At 37.1% G+C, this 23,156-nt stretch overlaps 1 pseudogene; it reads right to left on the reverse strand.

Annotated features, from left to right (window-relative positions):
* Nucleotides 1-432: 432 nt before the first annotated feature.
* On the reverse strand, nucleotides 433-2,117 carry LOC112605358 (annotated as a pseudogene).
* Between the last annotated feature and the right edge of the window lie 21,039 nt (nucleotides 2,118-23,156).

A 23,156-nucleotide genomic window follows, 5' to 3' on the forward strand; every position in this document is an offset into this window, starting at 1 on the left:
ACAGCTAATGAGTGGTTGTATATTGCACATCTATCTGGGTTATTCCTCTTGTTCAATTCTAAAGATTTACATGAACTTGGATCCTTTATGATAATTTTTAAAATAATATTACATTAAGCTTTCCTGGTCTAATAACCAGCTTTAAGAAGTACAGTAGAAGGGTATAGAAATTTCTATATCTTCTCATACTTTTGAAGCCAATTTTATTTTTATTATGATGTGATGCTTTAGTTACCAGCATGCTAAAAATAAAATTGACTGAATTACATGATTTTGTCCACAACATTGTCCACAACACTGAAGCCTCTTTTTGCTAAAATATTACAAAATGAATTCAGTAAACACTTTCTATTTCCAACGGCCTATGTGAGAGATGAATTCAACTTTTTTAAAAAAATAAATTACAACTAAGCTGGGCTGAGGACAGCTAGGTTAAATCCTGCAAACCAAAGCCAGGCACTCCAACGTCGAAAACTCTAACACTTTCCATCCAGGATAGAAAAATCAGCATCCAAATAAAGAGAACCACAAGATTGATCACGTGACCAATCAAAAACCCTGACTCTATTATTTGAACTAAGAGTTACTCTAGCTTGACGTTTCTGCCTTCATTATTATTGGTGGTTCCTAGAGTCACAGCTTCAATGTCAAATGTGAGAGTGGACACAGAAGTAATTGCAAGTAACTGATGAGGCATTTCTTTTCCACTGACAAAAATTGCACCATTTGTACCAATGCACATAGCTTTATCCTGCTGCAGAGAGTCCTAGACATTCTGTTTTTGATTTGTTTGTTTGTTTTGTTTTGTTTTGTTTTTTGAGATGGAGCCTTGGTCTGTCGCCCAGGCTGGAGTGCAGTGGCGTGATCTCGGCTCACTGCAAGCTCTGCCTCCGGGGTTCACGCCATTCTCCTGCCTCAGCCTCCCAAGTAGCTGGGACTACAGGCGCCTGCCACCACTCCCAGCTAATTTTTTTGTATTTTTAGTAGAGACTGGGTTTCACCGCGTTAGCCAAGATCGTCTCGATCTCCTGACCTCATGATCTGCCCAGCTCGGCCTCCCAAAGTGCTGGGATTACAGGCATGAGCCACCGTGCCCGGCCAAAATTCTGTTTTTATGACACACTCCTATACTGCCTCTTCTGTCTTGTAGTCCCACAGTTTCAACTCTAAATATTAATGTCTGCCCAGAGAAATAAGTTAGAGCTCTGGAGTCGAGAACACCTGAATATTCAGAATCGTTCCAGCATGACGTATTTCTTTGATTGCTCAGACTGTTCCCCTCAAAACCAGCTGTCCACTCATGAGGCACAAATATGGAATGAACTATCTGACAGACACTCCAAGGACTCCGCTCCCGTTGGCCATCTCCTCGGTGCAGATTCTGAAATGATCATCAACATTGGAGTCCATGTGCAATACTATGAATTCAGTTTCAGAACATACATATACATCCTCAAAGTGATTTGAAGTACATTTACGAAACTGGAGCCTGTCATCTTGTGCCGTAAAGTTGTCATCCACATTACACCATTGTACTATGATGCCTCCAGGTTTCTCTATCAGTTCTTCTATCTGTACTGGTGGGCAAGATGCTACAGTACCATGCTTAAGAATGTGGTCTTTCATGATGTCAAGAATAGAGTCATCCAACTGAGCAGATAAACAAGGCACATCAACCAGTAAAGGAACTTCTTGTATGCTGTCCAACTGAACATGCAAGGCCTTTTTGGCAAAGCTCCACAGTTTCTCATTCTCTTCTCCTACACCACCAACCATGGCAATCTCACCTTTTCGTACTAAAGCCTCTGGAGTGTTTACTCTGTGTTCTATGAGCTTCTGGCAATCATCTAGTGGTGATTTAATGGTCTGTTTAATGGTGCCCACCTCTTGCAAAAGGATCACCAATCATTCATCCAGGAGCTTTGCAAGGGTTCCCTTTAAATCATTAATATGTTGTTTAAGAAATCCCTTTTCTGTGATGCACTGTCTTTGATTTCTGTGCCTCCCACAGCCCCTCAAGTGGTGACCCAGCTGCCACCGGTAGTTCTTGCCACCTCCACGTTCTTGAGGGCCTCCTGAAGCAGCAGCTCAGGCTCTAGCTCCATCATCTGCCTCATGCAGCTGCTGGAGTGAGTTCCCGACTGTTGAGTCTGGAGTTTTCTGATGGGAAGATATTTACCTACTGATGTAAGTATATTAGTGATTGTAGGATTATGCATGTTTCCTGTTTTTTGCCGAACTTGTATTTTTATTTTTGTGTTTTTGCTTTATATTTTTCTAGGAATATTTCCATTTTATCTAACTTTTCAAATGCATTGGCATAAAGTTATTGATTGTATTTATTTAATATTTTCCAAATCTCGAGTTGCTGTTTCTTTTTTGCTCCTCATTATATTGATTCTTTGCATACTGGTTTCTACATATGTGCCTCATGTATAGATTTCCTCTATTCCACAGTCATCTCATAAGTAGGCCATAGACAATTTTCATTTTTGCAGTTTGCCAAATGTTCAAAATCATAGTGCCAAGTAGGCAATGCTCTATTCCTACATTCTTGACTCAAGTAAGGATTAAGAAGAAAAGCTTATGTTTATGCCTTTGACATCCTGCAGATTCTTGATCTTCATCTTCCCAAATACTAAGAGGGCAATGAAGGTCAATGTGGATGATCTTCACTCACCCTGACTAACTTACCTTGCTTGGGAGCATTTTTGAGTGGCTATGGCTTTGTTCAACAAGTTATTCTCTCAGTTGTTTTAATCAAAGCCAGGATGAATATTTTTAAGATAAGAATGATTCATTTGTTTTTAAATGAATCTACCTGTCTGTTGAAAGTATTAGTGGATTTAAAATTATTGAGATGTGGCAATTTGAGAACGTATCTAGATATTTTGCTTTAATTCTTATGGAAGTAACTCATTATGGGTTTTGCTTATCTGGGACCTAATCTCAGTGTATAATAATTACCTTATACGGTCATATTTCTTAGAAGGGAACTCTGGAAATAAACACTGCATTGTGAGAATTATAGGATTCATTAGTAAAAACCTCCTACTTATCAATTTGCAAGAAATGTAAGTTGATTTACTTTCTCATTACCTAGGAGATTTTTTTATACTCCTGACTCATCTTTGTTCTTTTCTTTGTACAAGCAATGAAATTTTAAGTCCTGTGAGGTAATAGCCTGCAAATTATAATGCTTCACTGCATAAGCAAGTAACAGGAAATGAATTATGAAGAACAAAGTCCTTGTTACACAAGCTTCAATAATCCTTAATTCTGAACGGAAAAATAGCCAATCATTTGTATAAGGTCCCATGAACAAAGTAGGATAATATGCATTTGAATTATCATTGACTACATTTTCATTTTAGTTTAAAAAAAACTATCTTAGAGATTGTGTAGAAAGTCAGCTTTTAAAAAATACACAAAGTACTTTCATACTTCTTTTTTAATCTCCAGTAAAAGTTGGTCTTCAGACTACAATGAACTGGTGAAAATAGGTAAGGTTTCTGTATGTACGGGAAGTAATAAAATAAAGTTTTCTAAGGAAAAAGTTGAAAAATGATACAGAGATCACTTAAATATTTTATATATTTTGCTGTTTTTTTAATCAAGAAGATTATAAGTATTAATTACATACAAGACGTGATATGTTTGTAAAAGTTACCTGAAACAGCACCATAGGTTCACTGTCAGGTAGTTCTGAGGTCAAAAAAAAAGGTAAGACAGAGATGGTTTATACTTCTGTTGCCTATATGAATTTGCTCATTTTAATATCTATATGTTAAAAATTGAGCTGATATACATTCTTCCCAGTAAAGAGAATTTTAAGTACTAAAACTCTCTAGTGTCCATAACTTCCTAGAGAAACAGTGATTCTAGGTCTGGGGCAGAACAGACATAAGTGAGATAAAGTGTCTAGTTGTGCCCTCAAACAGGGAAAGTAATAAATATTGAGATCGTGTAAACAAAAAATATATCAACCTACTTGAAAGGGCTTGTAATGGCCAAAGATAGAAGACACTGATTGGTCACCTACCATTATTTTTTTAAAATAGTAACTGTAATGCTTAAGTATTTATTCTGCCTTTTTTGTAGAATATTTGCTGCAAGGTAAGCAAGTAGTTGGTAGGGGAAATTTTTAAATTTAAATGTAAGCCAATAAATGCAAAATGAATGATAGAATTAGAAATTCACCATTTTGCTATTCCTAATGCATAAGTCTAGGTAGTGATAATCCACAGATAACCATTAGAGAAATTCCTGTTCGAAAATTTGTAAGGGATGGATCTGCTAGGTGGATACTTGATGGATCCTGATTCCGTGAACTAATCTTATCATCACTAAGTATGGGCCATTCATTTTTACATTCCTTCTTGCGTAATGACATAGACAGTGTATAGCAATACCAATGGTCATACACAAACACACACACACACATACTGTAAATGAACAGGAATCTAACTAAGTTCCAAGACACAAATAATAGCTGATAGGCAATATAAGGGATACAGAAATAAGAAGAATGACATCACAGGAAAGTAATCAGCCAAATAGATATTGGGAATTCTGACTAAAAATGAGTACACTTTCTTCAACAAGTAAACAGAAAATGGGCAGGGACAGAGGAAAACTATCATCAGTTAAAGGACACTTAAGAGTCTGTGAACGCTGGGCATGGTAGTGGCATGTGCCTGCAATCCCAGCTATTCAGATGGCTGGGGCAGGAGGATTCCTTGAGCCCAACAGTTCAAGACCAGCCTGAGTAACATAGCCAGACCCTCTCTCTACAACAACAACAACAACAACAACAACAGAGATCATGATGTGTAGATTTGTTTCAATATCATACAAACATGCTGCAGGTATTTTTCCTAGAGAATGCAAGAAATTTGAATATCAACTAGATATATCAGGGATTACTGATCATTTTGTCATATGTGATAACGATTTTGTGATTGTATTATCTTTAATTCCTAATCAGTAAAAAAAAAAATACATAAGTATTTGTGGTTAAATAATATGTTTTCTGGGTTATGTCTTATGAAACATTCCAGCAATAATTTTTTTAAAATGAGACAACAAATATAAACTTATATTCAACAAAATGTTTGTTTAAATACACACAGCTAATTGTTGCATAGATATTCACCATACAGTTGACTCTTGAACAACACAAGTGTTAGGGATGCTGACCTTTCCCACAGTCAAAAACTCGTATATAACATTTGACTTCCAACAACGTACCTACAAATAGCTACTATTCACTGGAAACCTTACTGATAATGCAAATATATAATTAACACATATTTTGTATATTATATGTATTATATACCATATTCTTGCAATAAAGTAAGCTAGAGAAAAGAAAATATTATTAAGAAAATGCTAAAGAAGAGAAAATATATTTATTATTCATTAAGTAGAAATGGATCATCATAAAAGTCTTCACCGTCTTCACCTTCCTGTGGAGTAGGCTGAGGAAGAGGAAGAAGAGGGGGAATTCATCTTCTGTCTCGGGGTGGGAGAGGTGGAAGAGGTGGAGAAGGTGCAAGGGGAGGCAGGCACACGTGGTGTAATTTTAAGGAAATGCATTGAAATTTCTGTCTTTTTTACTTTTCCATTTCTCTTAAAGTGTTTCTATGTGGTGCTCATCCTTCCACCATTTGTTTTAGGTTCAGTGCGCGTATCATAGCAGGCTTCATATCATGAAACAAGTCAAAAGCCGTCTTGAATAATCAGAACCTTGCTGCCAGATTGGCTGACATTGATTTGTTTCCTGGCACTGCTTCCTCTTGTCTTCTTCCTCATCATCTGGCACTGGTTCCAGAGCACTCACCTTCATCAAGTCATCTTCTGTTAATTCCTCTGGTTTGGTGTCCATTAACTTTTCAATTTCTCCAAGATCCATATCTTGAAACCCTTCATCCCCCAGCATACCCATAATCTCCTTCATGATTTCCTCAATTGGCTCTGTCGTAAATGCTATGAAGTCATGTACAACATCTGGACACAGTTTCCTCTATCAGAAATTTACTGTTCTGAGTTTAACGGCTTTTACAGCATTTTCTATAACAATGATGACATCTTCAATGGTGTAATCCTTCCGGACTTTCATGATGTTCTATCTAGGTTCTCTGTATAGTGCTGATGATCCTTTCCATAGAGTACAGTGTGTAATGAGTCTTAAAGGTACTGTGGCCCCCGGATCTATAAGATAAATTAGAGACATTGCATTTGGGGACACAGAAACCACTTCAGTGTTGAACTCATGGGGATCTGGTGGTCATGGGCATTATTCTGTATGAAGGGAACTTTAAAGGCAGTGTTTTACTGGCAAACTACTTCCTGATCTTAGGGACAAATATCCATGAAACCAGTCCAGAAAAAAAAAGGATTCTCTTGTTCAGGCCTTCTTGTTGTACAACCAAAAGACTGGCAACTGGTGTTTACCTTTTGTATTCCAGGCTCAGGGGTTAGCAGCTTTACAGACAAGGGGCAGTCCTGATTATAAACCTGACTGTATTTGTACACAATGGTACAGTTAGTCTATCTTTTTCTGCCTTAAATCCTGGTGCTCAAATCTCTTTTTTACTAATAAGCATTGTGGCATTTTGTTTTTCCAGAATAGGGCACTGTCTTCTGCATTAAAAACCTGTTCAGGCAGATATTCTTTCATTTCAATGATTTTCTCAACAGCATCTGGGAACTCCTCTGCTGTCTCTTGTTTAGCAGATAATACTTCTGCTGTTATCTTGACATTTTTAAGCCAAATCTCTTTCTAAAATTATCAAACCATCTTGTACTGCCTTTAATTTCTCCAGTTTTAGATCCTTGACCTTTCTTTTCTTTATGTTGTTATGTGATGACTTCACTTTTTCTTGAATCATACAGGTGTGCCTTTGTTATAGCAATTATGCACCCACATAAAAGTTGCATTTTCTACATGAGATAAAAAGATATTCCTCAAAAAGTGCAGGGGTTTTGTGCCTGCTGCCATTGCTACACCAACTGCTTCACACATTTCCTTTTCTAACAATGGTCCTCAGACTGGACTCCTTGATCTTGAAATGGAGGGCAACCACAGTTGCAAACCTCAGTCTATGGTACACATAAAGCAATTCAACCTTTTCGTGTAGTGGCATGACATCTCTGTTTCTTGGGAGCACTTCCGGCATCACTAGCGGTGCCTTGTGTGGGTCCCATGGTTTTATTTAAGGTTTACAGTATTGCATTAAATATGATGAAATATATGTGAGAACAAAAACATCACTTTTTTACTGTGATATGCAATTTACTGGAGAGCTGAACTGCTCACACGGAGATAATTAGCATCACATGTTACTCGCAACACTGCAATAGCAACAGGAGGTGGCTATGAAATTATTACAGTAGTACAGTATGTACTATAGTTAATTTTATGCAGTTATGATTTAATACTGCATTTTACCAATTATTACAGTAGTACAGTATGTACTATAGTTAATTTTATGCAGTTATGATTTAATACTGCATTTTTACCATTGCTTACATTTATCTAGACAGCAAATGGCACTATGTAGGGTCTGTAAGTGTGTACATGTGATAAATTTTAACTTTTATGACAGATTTGTGCATATTTTATGGTGGTAAATGATAAAATAGTATCTCCATATATTTTATGCATTCATAATATACTGAAGGCTTTCTTAATTTTTAAAATATTTCTAGGTCACTTATTTCCCCTGCAAATTTTTTCAAATTGTTGTAAATCTTCAATTTTTTTTCTAATATATTTGTTGAAAAAAATCTGTATAAGTGGACCTGCACAGTTCACACTCATGTTGTTCAAGGGTCCACTGTGTTTTTATCATTACTTTTATGTAATTTTTGAAATATCTACTGTATGAGTTTCTTCTCACATTGCTATAACAAACTACCTGAAACTGGGTCATTTAAAAGGAAAAGAGATTTAATTGACTTACAGTTCCACATGCTATACAGGAAGCATGGCTGGGGAAGGCTCAAGAAACTTACAATCATGATGGAAGGCGAAGAAGAATGAGGTATGTCTTACATGGCCTGAGAAAGAGGAAGAGAGGAAAGTGGGAAGTGCTACACTCTTAAACAACCAGATCTCGTGAGAATTCACTCACTACCACAAGAACAGTAAGGGGGAAATCCACCTCCATGATCCTATCACCTCCCAACAGTCCCTTCCCCCAACAGTGGCAATCACAATATGACATGAGATTTGCACAGGGTCACAAATCCACAAAATAAGTAAAAAAAGAATCATACTCAGGAATTATTTAGGAACAGAATATCAATTGTAAAAGTATATCAATATATTACTTTCCCGTTGCTGTAAAGCAAATTCCTCCAAAATTTAGTGGCTTAAAACATCAAATGTTTATAATCTACAATAGAAATCTATTTCTGAGATCAGGAATATTGGAGTGCCTCAACTGGGTAGTGCTGGTGGTGCAGGGTCTCGTGAGGTTAGAGTCAAAATGTTTGTCAGGGCTACAGTTTGCTGAAGACACAACTGAAGTGACAGGATCCAATCCCAAGATGGTTTGCTTAGATGACTGCTGCCTGATGACCCCATCCTTCACTTTCCTCGGTTCCTTCCACTGTAGATATCCTCATAGAGCTGCTTACTGATCCTCCACAGTCAGCAATCCCAGGGATAGCAAGGCAGAGGCTGTGATGCCCTTTATCACCTAGTTTCAAATGGAATACACCATAACTTCTTTCATGTTCTCCTGGTAAGAGAGACCAACTGTGATACAATGTGGGAGAGGATTACACAAAGTCTGAATCACAGAAGTCAAGGATGGTTACGGCAATCCTAAAACCTGGTTACCACAATGGGTTTAAAGTGGTGATTATTGTTGTTAAGTTCTAATTTAATCTGGTTACCACAATGGGTTTAAAGTGGTGATTATTGTTGTTAAGTTCTAATTTAATTGAGTTTTGATCAGAAAATCTGGTTTGCATTGCATCAGTGCTCTGAAATTTTTAGACTTTCTTTGTGACTTAGTATGTGAATATTTTCTAAATTTTCTTTAAATGTTTCATGGAACTTGTATGGACTACATACTATTTGTTTATTTCAGATTTATCTCTTTAAAATATCTATAATATTACACTTTTCAGTTTTGCTTTCCAAATTTTGTATGTGATCACAAGTTATTTGCTTGAACTATAAGTTTCTCAATTTATTTTGAAATGTTATTTGCTATTGCTATGCCAGTTTTCCTTGGTAAATATCTGAATTTTTTTAAATCCTTTTCATCTCTTATGAGCACCTTTTCTTTTCCCTAATAAGTATCTCTAATTTTATCCATCTATAATTGACATAGAGCTAACCCTTTGAGAGGCATGTGATAGTCTGAAACTTAACTATTAGGTGGTAAGCACTAATGACAAGGCTAGTCCATGATTGATTTAGAACCCAAATCCACAACTTCTGATTTGTCCAGTGGTTTTAACACACCATGTTACTTTTTATGCCACAATCTCATCATCAATGTTATTGTTGCAATTTGATAATTTGTATTGTTAATCTTAAATGAAAATCAGAAGGCAGATGATAACTTCAATAAAACTGAGAAAATCCTTTAGAAATTGAACATAGTAACTTATATTTAGAGTCTTAATTTGACAAAAGTTTTGCGATCCAAATTAAAAAAGTAAAACTATAGACTGCCTTGCCCAGTTTGTCACAAATAGCTAGCAGATACCTGCAGAAGCAAGTTGGAGATGATGACTTTAAGTCAGTTTGCAACTTGAGATACAACTTCTGGATTTTAGTTATGAAATAAATGATTTGCATGAGAAAATGTTTACTGATTATTAACAGAAAAATGCATATGACCAGTTTTCTAACAAAAAAAAATCCCTCAGTATCTTATATTTATATTTCAGACTCAGTGCATAATAGATGAAAGCATGCTTTTCATAGAACAAATGACATCACAGCTCCCCTGCTGTAGGGCTTACTCAAGACATTCCAATAGAGACATAATCCCTTTTGTGCCTCTGAAATTAAAATGAATCATATGCAAAAATAGAGCTGGCCGAGAGGGTCTATGTAGCCCATTATGATCATTATGCATTATAGAACTGTATGCTGTGCTCTGCAATAGGTAAATTGTGCTAAATAAAAAATAGCATCGCTCCTCTGTAATAATTACATTCTACAAAATGCCTACTTGCCTGCAAGTGGATGGAGTGAGAGAAGATTTAGATTCATATAAAAAAAAGTTTATTTTTGAATAGAAAGCGAAGGTAAAATCGGTACCATCCATTAAAACTCAATTCATCCTGGATATTAGCAAAATAAAAAGCCTAAATAAATGAGGCAGATGTTGGCAATCTGAGTAGGCCACAAAGCTGCTCAACCTTAATAACCAAAATTCAAAAGGCAGATGGCAGAAGCCTCAACATAACGGAGGAAATTCTCCAAGACTTAAAGCATTTCTATGCAGATTGGTAAAATGTCCTTATGACAAAGGAAATGTTCCATCACCACTTGAAATATATTTTTTAAATATTTAGAGTAGATTTTTATTTTCTATCAAGGCTTGTTAACTCAAAAATACACTAAGGTCATGATAAAATCTGTTAGAAACTTGAGAAGATTTCCAAACTAAGAAAAATCCAGATGGAAACTCATTGACTTCTTTATGTTCTTCCTTTAAAATAAATTAATCCTGTTATAGAAACATTACCCACATGCCTCCTGTTTCTCTGTGCTCCATCCACCCTCCTCCCTGTCACCAGAAAAATCCTGATTTGATAAAATCACATCCTGCTTAAAAATCTTCTACAAGGAAACTTTTTAAAGTTTGTTGAAAAAATGGAATTAAAAGATAAACATTTTCAAAATATAAACCCTATATTTCAACTAAGCTGCATCAGGGTCAACACATTTTTGTAAGCAATGATGCCAGCCAATAAACCCATCCTTAAAGACCTGAAGGTCCTGGGAATTTAAGCATGTCAATGTAGTCTTTTTTATATTATTAACTGAAGAAAAATGGGTAACTTTAAAGATTTTTTTAAGGTTTGGAAGCAAAAAAATAAATCACAGTTAACCAAATCAGGACCATAGGGTGAATGCTTAATGATTTCCCATCAGAACTCTTACAACATTGCCCTTGCTTGATGATAGGAATGAGCAGGAGCATTGTCATGGCAAAGCAGAGCTCTCTGATGAAGATTTTCTGGGCATTTCTCTGCTAAGGCTTTGGCTAAGTATCTCAAAACACCCTCATCATAAGCAGATGTTATTGTTCTTTGACCTCAAAAACATTCACAAGTAAAATAACTTGAGCATCCGCAAAAAACTGTGGCCATGACCTTTGCTCTTGACTGGTCTTCTTTTGCTTTGCCTGGACTGCTTCTACCTCTTGGTAGCCATTGCCTTGTGCTTTAACTTCAGGATTGTACTGAGGAAGCCAGGCTCCATTTTCTGTTACAGTTCTTTGAAGAAAATGCTTCAGGATCTTGATCCAGCTTGTTTACAGTTTTTGTTGAAAGTTCTGCTCTTGTCTGCAGCTCATCTGGGCACAATGGTTTTGGCAGCCTTAGAGTGGAAAGTTTGCTCTACTCTAATTTTTCAGTTAGAATTGTGTAAACTAAACCAAGTGAGAAGTCCATGGTGTTGGCTATTGTTTCTGCTGTTAACTGTGGTCCTCTTCAATGAGGGCATGAACAAGATGAACAAGAGGTGATTTTTTTTTTTTCTCACAAATTGATGTGGATGGATGCCGTTGAGGGCTTCATCTTCAACATTGTCTCAGTCTTTCTCAAAATGGGTTATTCATTTGCAAACTGCTGATTTCTTTGGGGCATTGTCTCCGTAAACTCTTTGTAATGCATCAATGATTTCACCTTTCTTGTACCTAAGCTTCAGTATAAATTTGATTTTGTTCTTGCTTCAAATTTAGTGGGGTTCATGTTCTGATAGGTGCTCTTTTCAAACTGCTGGCTTAGCCTTCTTAGTGCCTCAAACAAGTTCCTGTTCAGCTATGCTATAACAAGTTAGTACGAGTTTATTTTGGTGCAAAATATGTCAAAATCCATCAAAATCCATGCATAGTTTTCTCATAATATACATTTTCTGTGAACTTTTTGTAGATCCCTCATATGGTGGTTCTGTGAGTGTAACGTGAAGGACATTTTACTTTCCAAAATATAACTCCAAATTATCTTTTCATACTTAATTCTTCCTACCTCCTACCAGTTTCTCTGAATGAATTTTTCCTTTGTTAGCTCCTCTACTACTGTTGCCTCTAAGCTTCTCCCATATGGGAATTCTGGAGCTACTCCAGGTTATGACAACCCAGCCCACACCCATTTGCCACAGTGGAACACAGACAAACTGGACATTTGGTAAAGAAGCAACATTAGAAAGTTCAGATGCTGGAAAAATAGATATATGCTATTTTAGAACAGTCAGTAACTGATAGCTATTCTAGTCCATGAGTTAATGAGAACTGGGCTATTTAAAATTCATTCATCAATTCAACAGACGTTTAGGGAGAACCTCCTATGTGCAAGGCACTTTTATACACTAAGGATACAGAAAAGAAACCCTCATGCAATGTTTATCCCAGTGAGTGAGACATAAAATAACCAAGATAATCAGAGAAAGTTAAAGTTTACTAGTCATTATTTTTAAAGATGAAAAATAAGGTATAGAGGAATAGAAAAGGAATGTCCAGGGTAGTGGTGCAATGAAATAGTGTGGCTTGGGCAAGCCTGGCTGAGAAGGCGACTTCTGAGAAAACAGCTGACAGGAGGACTATGTGTATATATGGGGGCAGAGCATATCACAAACGAATAGCAATACCCTGAAGCCGCAGTGTGCCTGGTGTATTTCAGAGACAACCAAGTACCAGTGGTACTGTAATAGACAGAACTAGAGGAGAGTAGTTGGAACTGGAAGCATTTGCAATCGGAGAAGCTAGGAACTGAAAACTAGGGATTTCTCTGTAATTCATGACAGGACCATTTGAGTATAAAACAGTGCAGACTGGAACAGCGTTAAGTGTATGCTGGAACAGTAATACACACAAAATGCGAATCAGGAGAACCCAGATGAAGAGAAAAATCTTTCGTCTGTACCAGAACAGAGACATTTCCCTGTTACACACCTAGATTTTTCCCTATTACTTAGACAGTATGAAATGCTGGAAAGTATCAGAAGGAAGCAGATTTCAGTATGTGTCGATGTTCACACACATAGACATTCTTAATTAAAACCTTCACTAGAATAACTGCCCCTTCTATCCTAGAAGGCTGTATAATTTGTCGCAGTTTCCTGATTGAGTTCGAGAGGATACTCCCCATGTATTTGCTTCCCACTTTGCATCCTAAAGTCTTGTTGATCTGAAAAGAAACTTCTACCTTGACAATTCCATTCAAAATCAACAAGAAGCTGCTGAACTATATAGGAAGGACTCAGCACCCCCTGCACCCAAGCTAAGGACCTGCTTCAGAAAAACAAAGGAATGAATTTCTCAGTAAAATTCTTGGCTTCTTTTTTAGAACTTCCCTTAACTGATAAGGCCTTATTTTTCCACCCACTCACTCACTCCCTTTTAAAAAAATAATTGCTACATAAAATACAGGATGTCCATGCCCAGAGAAACACAAACTTCAGGCTAACAAGGAACAGTTTTTCAAATATGTCTCAAATATGTCATGGGACATACTTATACTAAAAAAAAATCATTCAATATTATTCAAAATTCAAATTGGATCCAGCTCCCTGTATTTTTTTTTAAATTTATTTATTATTATTATACTTTAAGTTGTAGGGTACATGTGCATAACGTGCAGGTTTGTTACATATGTATACTTGTGCCATGTTGGTCTGCTGCACCCATCAACTCGTCATTTACATCAGGTATAACTCCCAATGCAATCCCTCCCCCCTCCCCCCTCCCCATGATAGAAATAGACTTATTAGAATAAATTTATTATTATAGAAAAATAGTGAAGATAGTACAGAGTTCCCATATACCTCACAAGCCATCTTCCCTCTTATAAACATCTCACTTTACATTTATTTGTTATAATTAATATACCGGTAGTGATGTTATATTATTAACAGAAGTCTATTCTACCTAAAACCACATCACCAGTCCCAAGAGCATTCAGATTTTCTTTTATTTTATTCTAGAAGTTTTATAGTTTTTTATTTTCCACTTAGGTCTGTGATCTACTATGACAATTTTTGTAAAAGGTATGAGGTCTGTATCTAGGTTCATCCAAGTTTTCTGGAATCATTTATTGAATTAACTTTACTTCTTAATCAAAAATCAGTGGGCTACATTTGTATGGGCCTGTTTTGGGGCTCTCTCTTCTGTTCGACGATCTGAATGTCTATTATTTCACAAATACCAATACCTTCTTGACTATTCTAGCTTTACAGTAAGTCTCAAAATTGATGGTGTGATTCTTTCAACTTTATTCTTCTTCAGTATGTCATTGGATTTTTCAGTCTTTGGCCTTTTCATGTAAAGGATTGAGTCATTTTATTGATACCTACAAAATAGCTTGCTGAAATTGTGATTGAGATTGTGTTCAATACATAGATGAAGTTGAGCAGCATTATTCAACAACATCGAGTCTTCTAATACATGAACATGAAATATTTCTCCATTTATTTAGATCTTCTTTGATTTCTTTCATCAGAGTTTTGTAGTTTTCTGTATGTAGTTCCTTGACATATTTCGTTAGATTTAGACCTTTAAGGATTTCATTATTTTGGTACTACTTAGAATAGTACTCTTTTAAAAATGTCAAACTCCAGTTGTTCATTGCTTGAATATATTTAAAAAAAAAAAAAAACTGACTTTTTTATATTAACCTGCCTGTTTGGTATATGCGCTTATCCATTCCAGGAGTTATTTTGTCCATTCTTTAGTTAGACTGCATAGAAAATCAGGTCAATAATCTTCAAAGAAAGGCTGTTTTAATTCTTTCTTCCTAATCTGTTTATGTTTTATATGTTTTTATTGTCTTAGTGCAGTAGCTAGAACTTTCAGTATGATATTGTATGGGAGTGATTCAAAAAGGCATCCTTGCTTTCTTCCTGATCTTAGGGGAAAAGCATCCAGATTTTCAACATTAGGAATCATGTCAATTATAGAATATTTCTGTATAAACTTTATCAAGTTAAGTAGGTTTTCATCCATTTTCTGTTTGCTGAGAGTTTTTATTAGTAATGGGTGGTATATTTTGCCAAATACTTTTTCTGCTCAACTTGTCAGAGCCTTTTGAACCACAGCAACTCCATCTTGAATAGGGACTAGACAAAATAAGGCTGAGACCTACCGGACTGCTTTCCCAGGAAGTTGGGCATTCTAAGTCGCAGGATGAGATAGGTAATCAGCACAAGACACAGGTGATAAAGACCTTGCTGATAAAACAGGTTCGATAAAGAAGCCAGTCAAAACCCACCAAAACCAAGACGGCAACAAAAGTAACCTCTGATGGTCCTCCCCGCTCATTATATGCTAATTATAATGTATTAGCATGCTAAAAGACACTCTCCCCAGCATCATCACAGTTGACAAATATTGCAACTTCAGGAAGTTACCCTATATGGTCTAAAAAGGGGAGGAACCCTCAGTTCTGGGAATTGCCCACCCCTTTACTGGAAAACTCATGAATAATCCACCCCTTGTTTAGCATATAATCAAGAAATCACCCTAAAAATAAGCAACCAGCAGCCCTCAGGGCTGCTTCGGCTAGAAGTAGCCATTCTTTATTCCTTTACTTTTCTAATAAACTTGCTTTCACTTTCTTCCATGGACTAGCTTTGAATTCTTTCTTGCGTGAGATCCAAAAACCCTCTCTTGGGGTCTCGATCAGGACCTCTTTCTGGTAACATCTTTTGGAGGCCGTGAAGGGACGATACTGAGGAGACCCTCAACTCAAAGGAAATAGACTGCAGCACCAATTGGAAGACTTTGAGTAAGTGGCGTGCATTTACCCAGGTAGTGGATGGGATTGGGTTAGAGGCCCAACATAGGGGAGTTAAAGTCTCTTTTAAGTCAGAGAGGGTTAAAGGCCCCTCCTAATAAAAGGCAGGGATACTTGACCAAACTTGAGTTCGAGTCCCAACTTAGGAAGGTTAGAGTCCTTCCTAAGATTTAGTGGGTTAGAAGTCCCTCTCAATAAAGTCCTTCTTGGCTAAGAACAGGTTCAGTACTATGGGATGTTAGTGGCTATTCTCTTTGGATTAATTTGCCTTGCACTCTTTGCTGATGTCTGTGGGTGACAGGATTAGGCAAGTACAGAATTATAGGACTTGGGGAGATTTTTTCTCCCCAAAAGGGGAAATTCGAGAGCTGATAGGACAGCTGGAAAAGATCCCTTCACAACCGATAAGTGGTGCCTAAACTTGTCAGTGTCGCTGCAATGGATGGGTCTTTCTCTGGCCTACCTGAACTGTTCATCTTCCCCACTCTGCTGCAGGGAATGCTTTTCTCTCTCTCTTTCCCTCCTTTCCCTTTCCTGTCTTTTCTGTTACTCAAGGTGATCATCTTGCCAAGGGCCCACATATTGAAAAATGTCCTTGGGAGCTTGACCTTATAACCACATGATGGTACTTTCTCTTGGTCTCTGCCATCCAGAGGACAGGGGTTTGGGGGTTCATGTCATAGCCCTAAAAATTATCTTGAGCAGTTAAAAGCTTTTGCAAGCTCAAAATAGACTGCTCTAGGCTCCTTCTGGGAAGGGCGATAGAGATTGCCCAGTGCTGTAGCTTAGTAGCTAAGGCTCTGCCATTTTACAGTGGCAGCCTGGGTTCATTCCTGGCTTAGGGAATGAGATCTTTCTTGTTGCATACCTGTGTGACCTTTACCATTTATAGATTCTCTTCCCCTCCATGAACCATCTTGAATATTCCTTTCTCTGAGTTCCTGGAAGGTTACCTTTGGTAAAATCCAAAAGCCAGAAATATTGGCAGTTTTGCATGGCTAAAGTGGAGTAATGAGAAACTTTAAAAAATTTTTTCTTGACAGGGCACTATGATTAATAGTCGGTTCAATTAAAAGTGGATATAGGCCGGGTGCAGTGGCTCATGCCTGTAATCTCAGCACTTTGGTAGACTGAGGTGGGCAAATGACGAGGTTGGGAGATTGAGACCATCCTGGCTAACACGGTGAAACCCCAACTTTACTAAAAATACAAAAAAAAAAAAACAAAAAAAAATCGGCTGGGTATGGTGGTGGGTGCCTGTAGTCCCAACTACTCTGGAGGCTGAGGCAGAAGAATGGCGTGAACCCGGGAGGCGGAGCTTGCAGTGAGTTGAGATCGTGCCACTGCACTCCATCCAGCCTGGGTGACAAAGTGAGACTCCATCTAAAAAAAAAAAACAAAGTGGATGTAATAGCATGGGACTCTTAGGAAAAAACAAATTAGGTACTACAGACCCCATTTGGGGAATAACCTCTGTTTTCCTCATGAAAACCCAGGAATTAAAAACGGATACATTCCTCTCAAAAATCTAAGGTTCTGTTCCATTTTGCATTGCATTATCTAATGGTTTTTACTTTTGGGGATATCAGAAATCACTTCACATTATGAGAGAGCTTTGGTGTGTAATAACTAGATAGGAAATAAGATTATTGGGGATAACTAATGGCAGTTATGGGGGGTTTCTTGGCTTTTTAAATGTTTGGATCAGAGAAGCATGGTCTTGGCCACCTAGAAGGTATTAAGATGACCCCATCCACCACTCTCCCTCTTCCCCCACTGAGAGATAAGACTCCCATAGGGGATGGGCTAATAACAGAATGGGCTAATTGGCTTTGGGTTGCCTGGCAATAAAATGCACAATAAAATCATTGTACTGTCTTGTTCTATAGTGTTTCTTTTTTTGGGAGAATCCAAGCTCTGTTATAAAAATTAGACCCTTAATTTTGGGGGGATCTCTTTTACTTTCCATCTGTGTCTGCTTACTATGCCCTAGAAACTGCATGCTTTCCTGACACTGTTCCTTCAAGAGCTCCACCCTGAAGCCAGTAATACAATTAAGAAATTGGTAAATGAAAACTCTTACAACTACACGATCTTCTTCTGTGTTTGTATATGTTTTATGTGTGATGTCTATATATGAAAGTGCTTTGTAATTGGTTTAAAAATAATGAGTTTAAATCAAATATTTTGTCAGAAAAATTAAAACTGTAATGCCTTTTAGTTCATGTGACTTAAGTAATCTTTGGGAAAATAAAGACAGTTTTAAAGTTTTTTCAAAACCTTTGTTTTTTTCCAAAAACAAAGAAACTGACTTTATTTCCCCAAAGATTACTTTATTTCCAAACATCTTGTTAAAAAAATTTCTGTGGGTATAAGTAAGTTATATAAGATTTGAAGGGATTTATTTAGCTTTTTTTCCACATAGGTTAAAATATCTTTGAAAACTTAGACATTTGGTTTAAATTATGCAGCTCAGATATTAGGTTTGCAAAAGGCTTTAAAGACATAAACTGCTTTTTTGACTTTTGAAAATTGTTCAGTTTACCTACTTTGGAGCATGAGATTCTAGAGAGGTCCTGGAGACACGTGGAGTTAGCCATGCTCCCTAACTATGCTGGAAAAAGTCAGACCTTATCTGTCTGATGTCCTAGGCTCCACACCTAATACATAATAAAAATTGCATACTTATCAGTTTTTTCACCAAAAATAATAGTTTCTAAGAGTTAACATTGTAACATATAATTGGGACTACTGGGTAAAAAGTTTTACATACAAGGTAGCAAAGTATAGAAGAAAAATAGAATGATGTTTTAGTGAGAGATTATAAAAAGGCATGGGAATATAGATTTTGTTAAAGGGAATGTAATTTTGTCTAGTTCAGAGGGTTTTAAAGATTGCCTTAACCTAAAAGAAGGGGACAAAACTGAATGTTTAAAATAAGTTGAAAAGGGTTTGTGAAGGGTTGATCTTGTAAAAAAAGTTCTGTACCTATAAGCAAGTTGGCTAAGATTTGAAGGGGATTATTTACGTTTGTTTTCCCCATAGGTTAAAACCTTAAAATAAAAGCATACTGATTTGGAGACAGAATCTGAGTCCATGTGGCCAAACAACAGGGTTTTCTTGGACAATTGACCTGTTTAACAAAAATTATAAAGAGTTATAAGAGGTTTATGAAAATCATACCTTATGGTCACACTATTTAAAACTGGTTACATTTACAAAATATTGTTACAAACCAGCGTTAGCATTAAAGATGCACTAATGCAGACATAAAATTTGGTTTTCTCTTTTGAAAAAGACTTTTATTTAATATTAAAAGATAATGAAAGGTTTTTGGCTGTGCCTTTAGGTAAATGACAGGGAAAAAAGGAGGAGAGAGAGAAGAGACAGATTCAGCTGGCATCATGCTATCTTTATTGCGTCTTGTTTAGAAAGGTGATTCTCTCCTCTCTCAGTGACTATAGAGTTGTGCTTTTAAAAAATATCTGAGTTATCATTTTGGCTAAATGAGTGACTTGTGGTGACTTGAAATTCTATTTTTATATCAAGTGTTTTAAACCTTTGTTAGTTGACAAACTGCAAAATCAAATTATAAAGTATATCTTTTTCTGGCCTCATACCTTGCCTACACAGTCCCTGTACAGGGACCTGTGGTGAGTAGAGAATGTCACTTTCTGATAGGCCCAGGAGCCCCAAGTTATCTTGGGACCTCAAGAGGAGAAGAATTTACTCAATTTATAGGCATTTGAGGGTACAAACCCATGGCTGGGCTTGGCTTTAAAAGACGTCTTATGTGAGATTCCTTTTATAGAACAAGGTTCCATAAAAGTAACTTAAAAGAAAAGAAAAGAAAACAAACAAACAAAAAAAACCTTATGTGAAAAACGATTATTCTTGCTGTGCTTTAGACAAATAAGACAACTGTTAAGTTCTTTAACAGTTACAGGCTGCTAAGATGACCTTGCTGTACTTTGTACAAATAGCCAAGTATAATAAAGCAAATCGGTCTTACCATGATTTGTCTTTGGCAAAAATGGAAAATTGGATTGTCCCTGTCTGACAGCTCTGAAGAGAGCAGTGGCTTTCCCAGCATGGCTGTTGGGCTCTGAGAACAAACAGACTGCCTCCTCAAGTGGGACCCTGCCTTCCGTGTAGCCTAACGGGGAGACACTTCCCAGTAGGGGCCGACAGACACCACATATAGGTGAGTGCCCTGCTGGGACAAAGATTCCAGAGGAAGGATCAGGGAGCAATATTTGCTGTTCTGCAATATTTGCTGTTCTGCAACCTCCGCTGGTGATACCCAGGCAAACAGGGTCTGGAGTGGACCCCCAGCAAACTCCAACAGACCTGCAGCTGAGGGACCTGACTGTTAGAAGGAAAACTAACAAACATAAAGGAATAGCATCAACGTCAACAAAAAGGAAATCTACACCAAAACCTCATCTGTAAGTCACCAACATCAAAGACCAAAGGTAGATAAAACCACAAAGATGGGGAGAAACCAGAGCAGAAAAGCTGAAAATTCTAAAAACCAGAGCACCTCTTCTCCTCCAAAGGATCACAGCTCCTCACCAGCAGTGGAACAAAGCTGCACAGTAAATGACTTTGACGACTTGACAGAAGTAGGATTCAGAAGGTCAGTAATAACAAACTTCTCTGAGCTAAAGGAGCATGTTCAAATCCATTGCAAGGAAGCTAAAAATCTTGAAAAAAGGAGAGACAAATGGCTAACTAGAATAAACAATGTAGAGAAGACCTTAAATAACCTGATGGAGCTGAAAACCATGGCACGAGAACTTCATGATGCATGCACAAGATTCAATACCCAATCTGATCAAGTGGAGGAAAGGGCATCACTGATTGAAGATCAAACTAATGAAATGAGTGAGAAGAGAAGGTTAGAGAAAAAGGAGTAAAAAGAAACAAACAAAATCTCCAAGAAATATGGGACTATGTGAAAAGACCAAATCTATGTTTGATAGGTGTACCTGAAAGTGATGGGGAGAATGGAACCAAGCTGGAAAACACTCTTCAGGATATTATCCAGGAGAAATTCCCCAACCTAGCAAGGCAGGCCAACATTCAAATTCAGGAAATGCAAAGAACACCACAAAGATACTGCTTGAGATGAGCAACCCCAAGACACACAATTGTCAGATTCATCAAGGTTGAAATGAAAAAAAAAATGTTAAGGGCACCCAGAGAGAAAGGTCAGGTTACCCACAAAGGGAAGCCCATCAGACTAACAGCAGATCTCTTGGCACAAACTTTATAAGCCAGAAGAGAGTGGGGGCCAATATTCAACAATCTTAAAGGAAAGAATTTTTCCACCCAAAATTTCATATCCCCCCAAACTAAGCTTCATAAGTGAAGGAGAAATAAAATCCTTTACAGACAAGCAAATGGTGAGAGATTCTGTCATCACCAGGCCTGCCTTGCAAGAGCTCCTGAAGGAAACACTCAACATGGAAAGGAGCAACCTGTATCAGCCACAGCAAAAACATGCCTAATTGTAAAGACCATCGACGCTATGAAGAAACTGCATCAATTTTTAACAGGCAAAATAACCAACTAGCATCATAATGACAGGATCAAATTCACACATAACAATATTAAACTTAAATGTAAACGGGCTAAATGCCCCAATTAAAAGACACAGACTGGCAAATTGGATAAAGAGTCAAGACCCATCAGTGTGATGTATTCAGGAGACCCATCTCACATGCAGAGATACACATAGGCTCAATATAAAGGGATGGAGGAAGATCTACCAAGCAAAAGAAATGTGAAAAAAAAGCAGGGATTGCAAGTTGAGTCTCTGATAAAACAGACTTTAAACCAACAAAGATCAAAAGAGACAAAGAAGGCCATTACATAATGATAAATGGATCAATTCATCAAGAAGAGCTAACTATCATAAATATATATGCACCCAATACAGGAACACCCAGATTCATAAAGCAAGTCCTTAGAGACCTACAAAGAGACTTAGACTCCCACACAATAATAATGGGAGACTTTAACACCCCACTGTAAAAATCAGACAGATCAATGAGACAGAAGGTTAACAAGGATATCCAGGACTTGAACTCAGCTCTGCACTAAGCAGACCTAATAGACATCTAAAGAACTCGCCACCCCAAATCAACAGAATATACATTCTTCTCAGCACCACATCGCACTTATTGTAAAATTTACCACATAATTGGAAGTAAAACACTCCTCAGCAAATGTAAAAGAACAGAAATCACAACAAACTGTCTCTCAGACCACAGTGCAATCAAATTAGAACTCAAGATTAAGAAACTCACTCAAAACAGCACAACTACATAGAAACTGAACAACCTGCTCCTGAATGACTACTGGTTAAATAACGAAATGAAGGCAGAAATACAGATGTTCTTTGAAACCAATGAGAACAAAGACACAATGTACCACAATCTCTGGGACACATTTAAAACAGTGTGTAGAGGGAAATTTATGGCATTAAATGTCCACAAGAAAAAGAGAGAAAGATCTAAAATTGACATCCAAACACCACAATTAAAAGAACTAGAGAAGCAAGAGCAAACAAATTCAAAAGCTAGCTGAAGGCAAGAAATAACTAAGATCAGAGCAGAACTGAAAGAGATAGAGACACAAAAAGACCCTTCAAAAAATCAGTGAATCCAGGAGCTGGTTTTTCGAAAAGATCAACAAAATTGACAGACCACTAGCAAGATTAATAAAGAAGAAAAAAAAAAAGAATCAAATAGATGCAATAAAAAATGATAAAGGGGATATCACCACCAATCCATCAGAGAATACTATACAAGCTACCATCAGAGAATACTATAAACACCTCTATGCAAATAAACTAGAAAATCTAGAAGAAATGGATAAATTCCTGGGCATACCCTCCCAAGACTAAACCAGGAAGAAGTTGAATCTCTGAATAGACCAATAACAGGCTCTGAAATTGAGGCAATAATTAATAGCCTATCAACTAAAGTAAGTCCAGGACCTGATGGATTCATAACCAAATTCTATCAGAGGTACAAAGAGGAACTGGTGCTATTCCTTCTAAAACTATTCCAATCAATAGAAAAAGGGGGAATCCTCCCTAACTCATTTTATGAGGCCAGCATCATCATGATACCAAAGCCTGACAGAGACATAACCAA

This window comes from Theropithecus gelada, chromosome 13 (genome assembly GCF_003255815.1).
Source record: "Theropithecus gelada isolate Dixy chromosome 13, Tgel_1.0, whole genome shotgun sequence".
Lineage (NCBI taxonomy): Eukaryota > Metazoa > Chordata > Mammalia > Primates > Cercopithecidae > Theropithecus > Theropithecus gelada.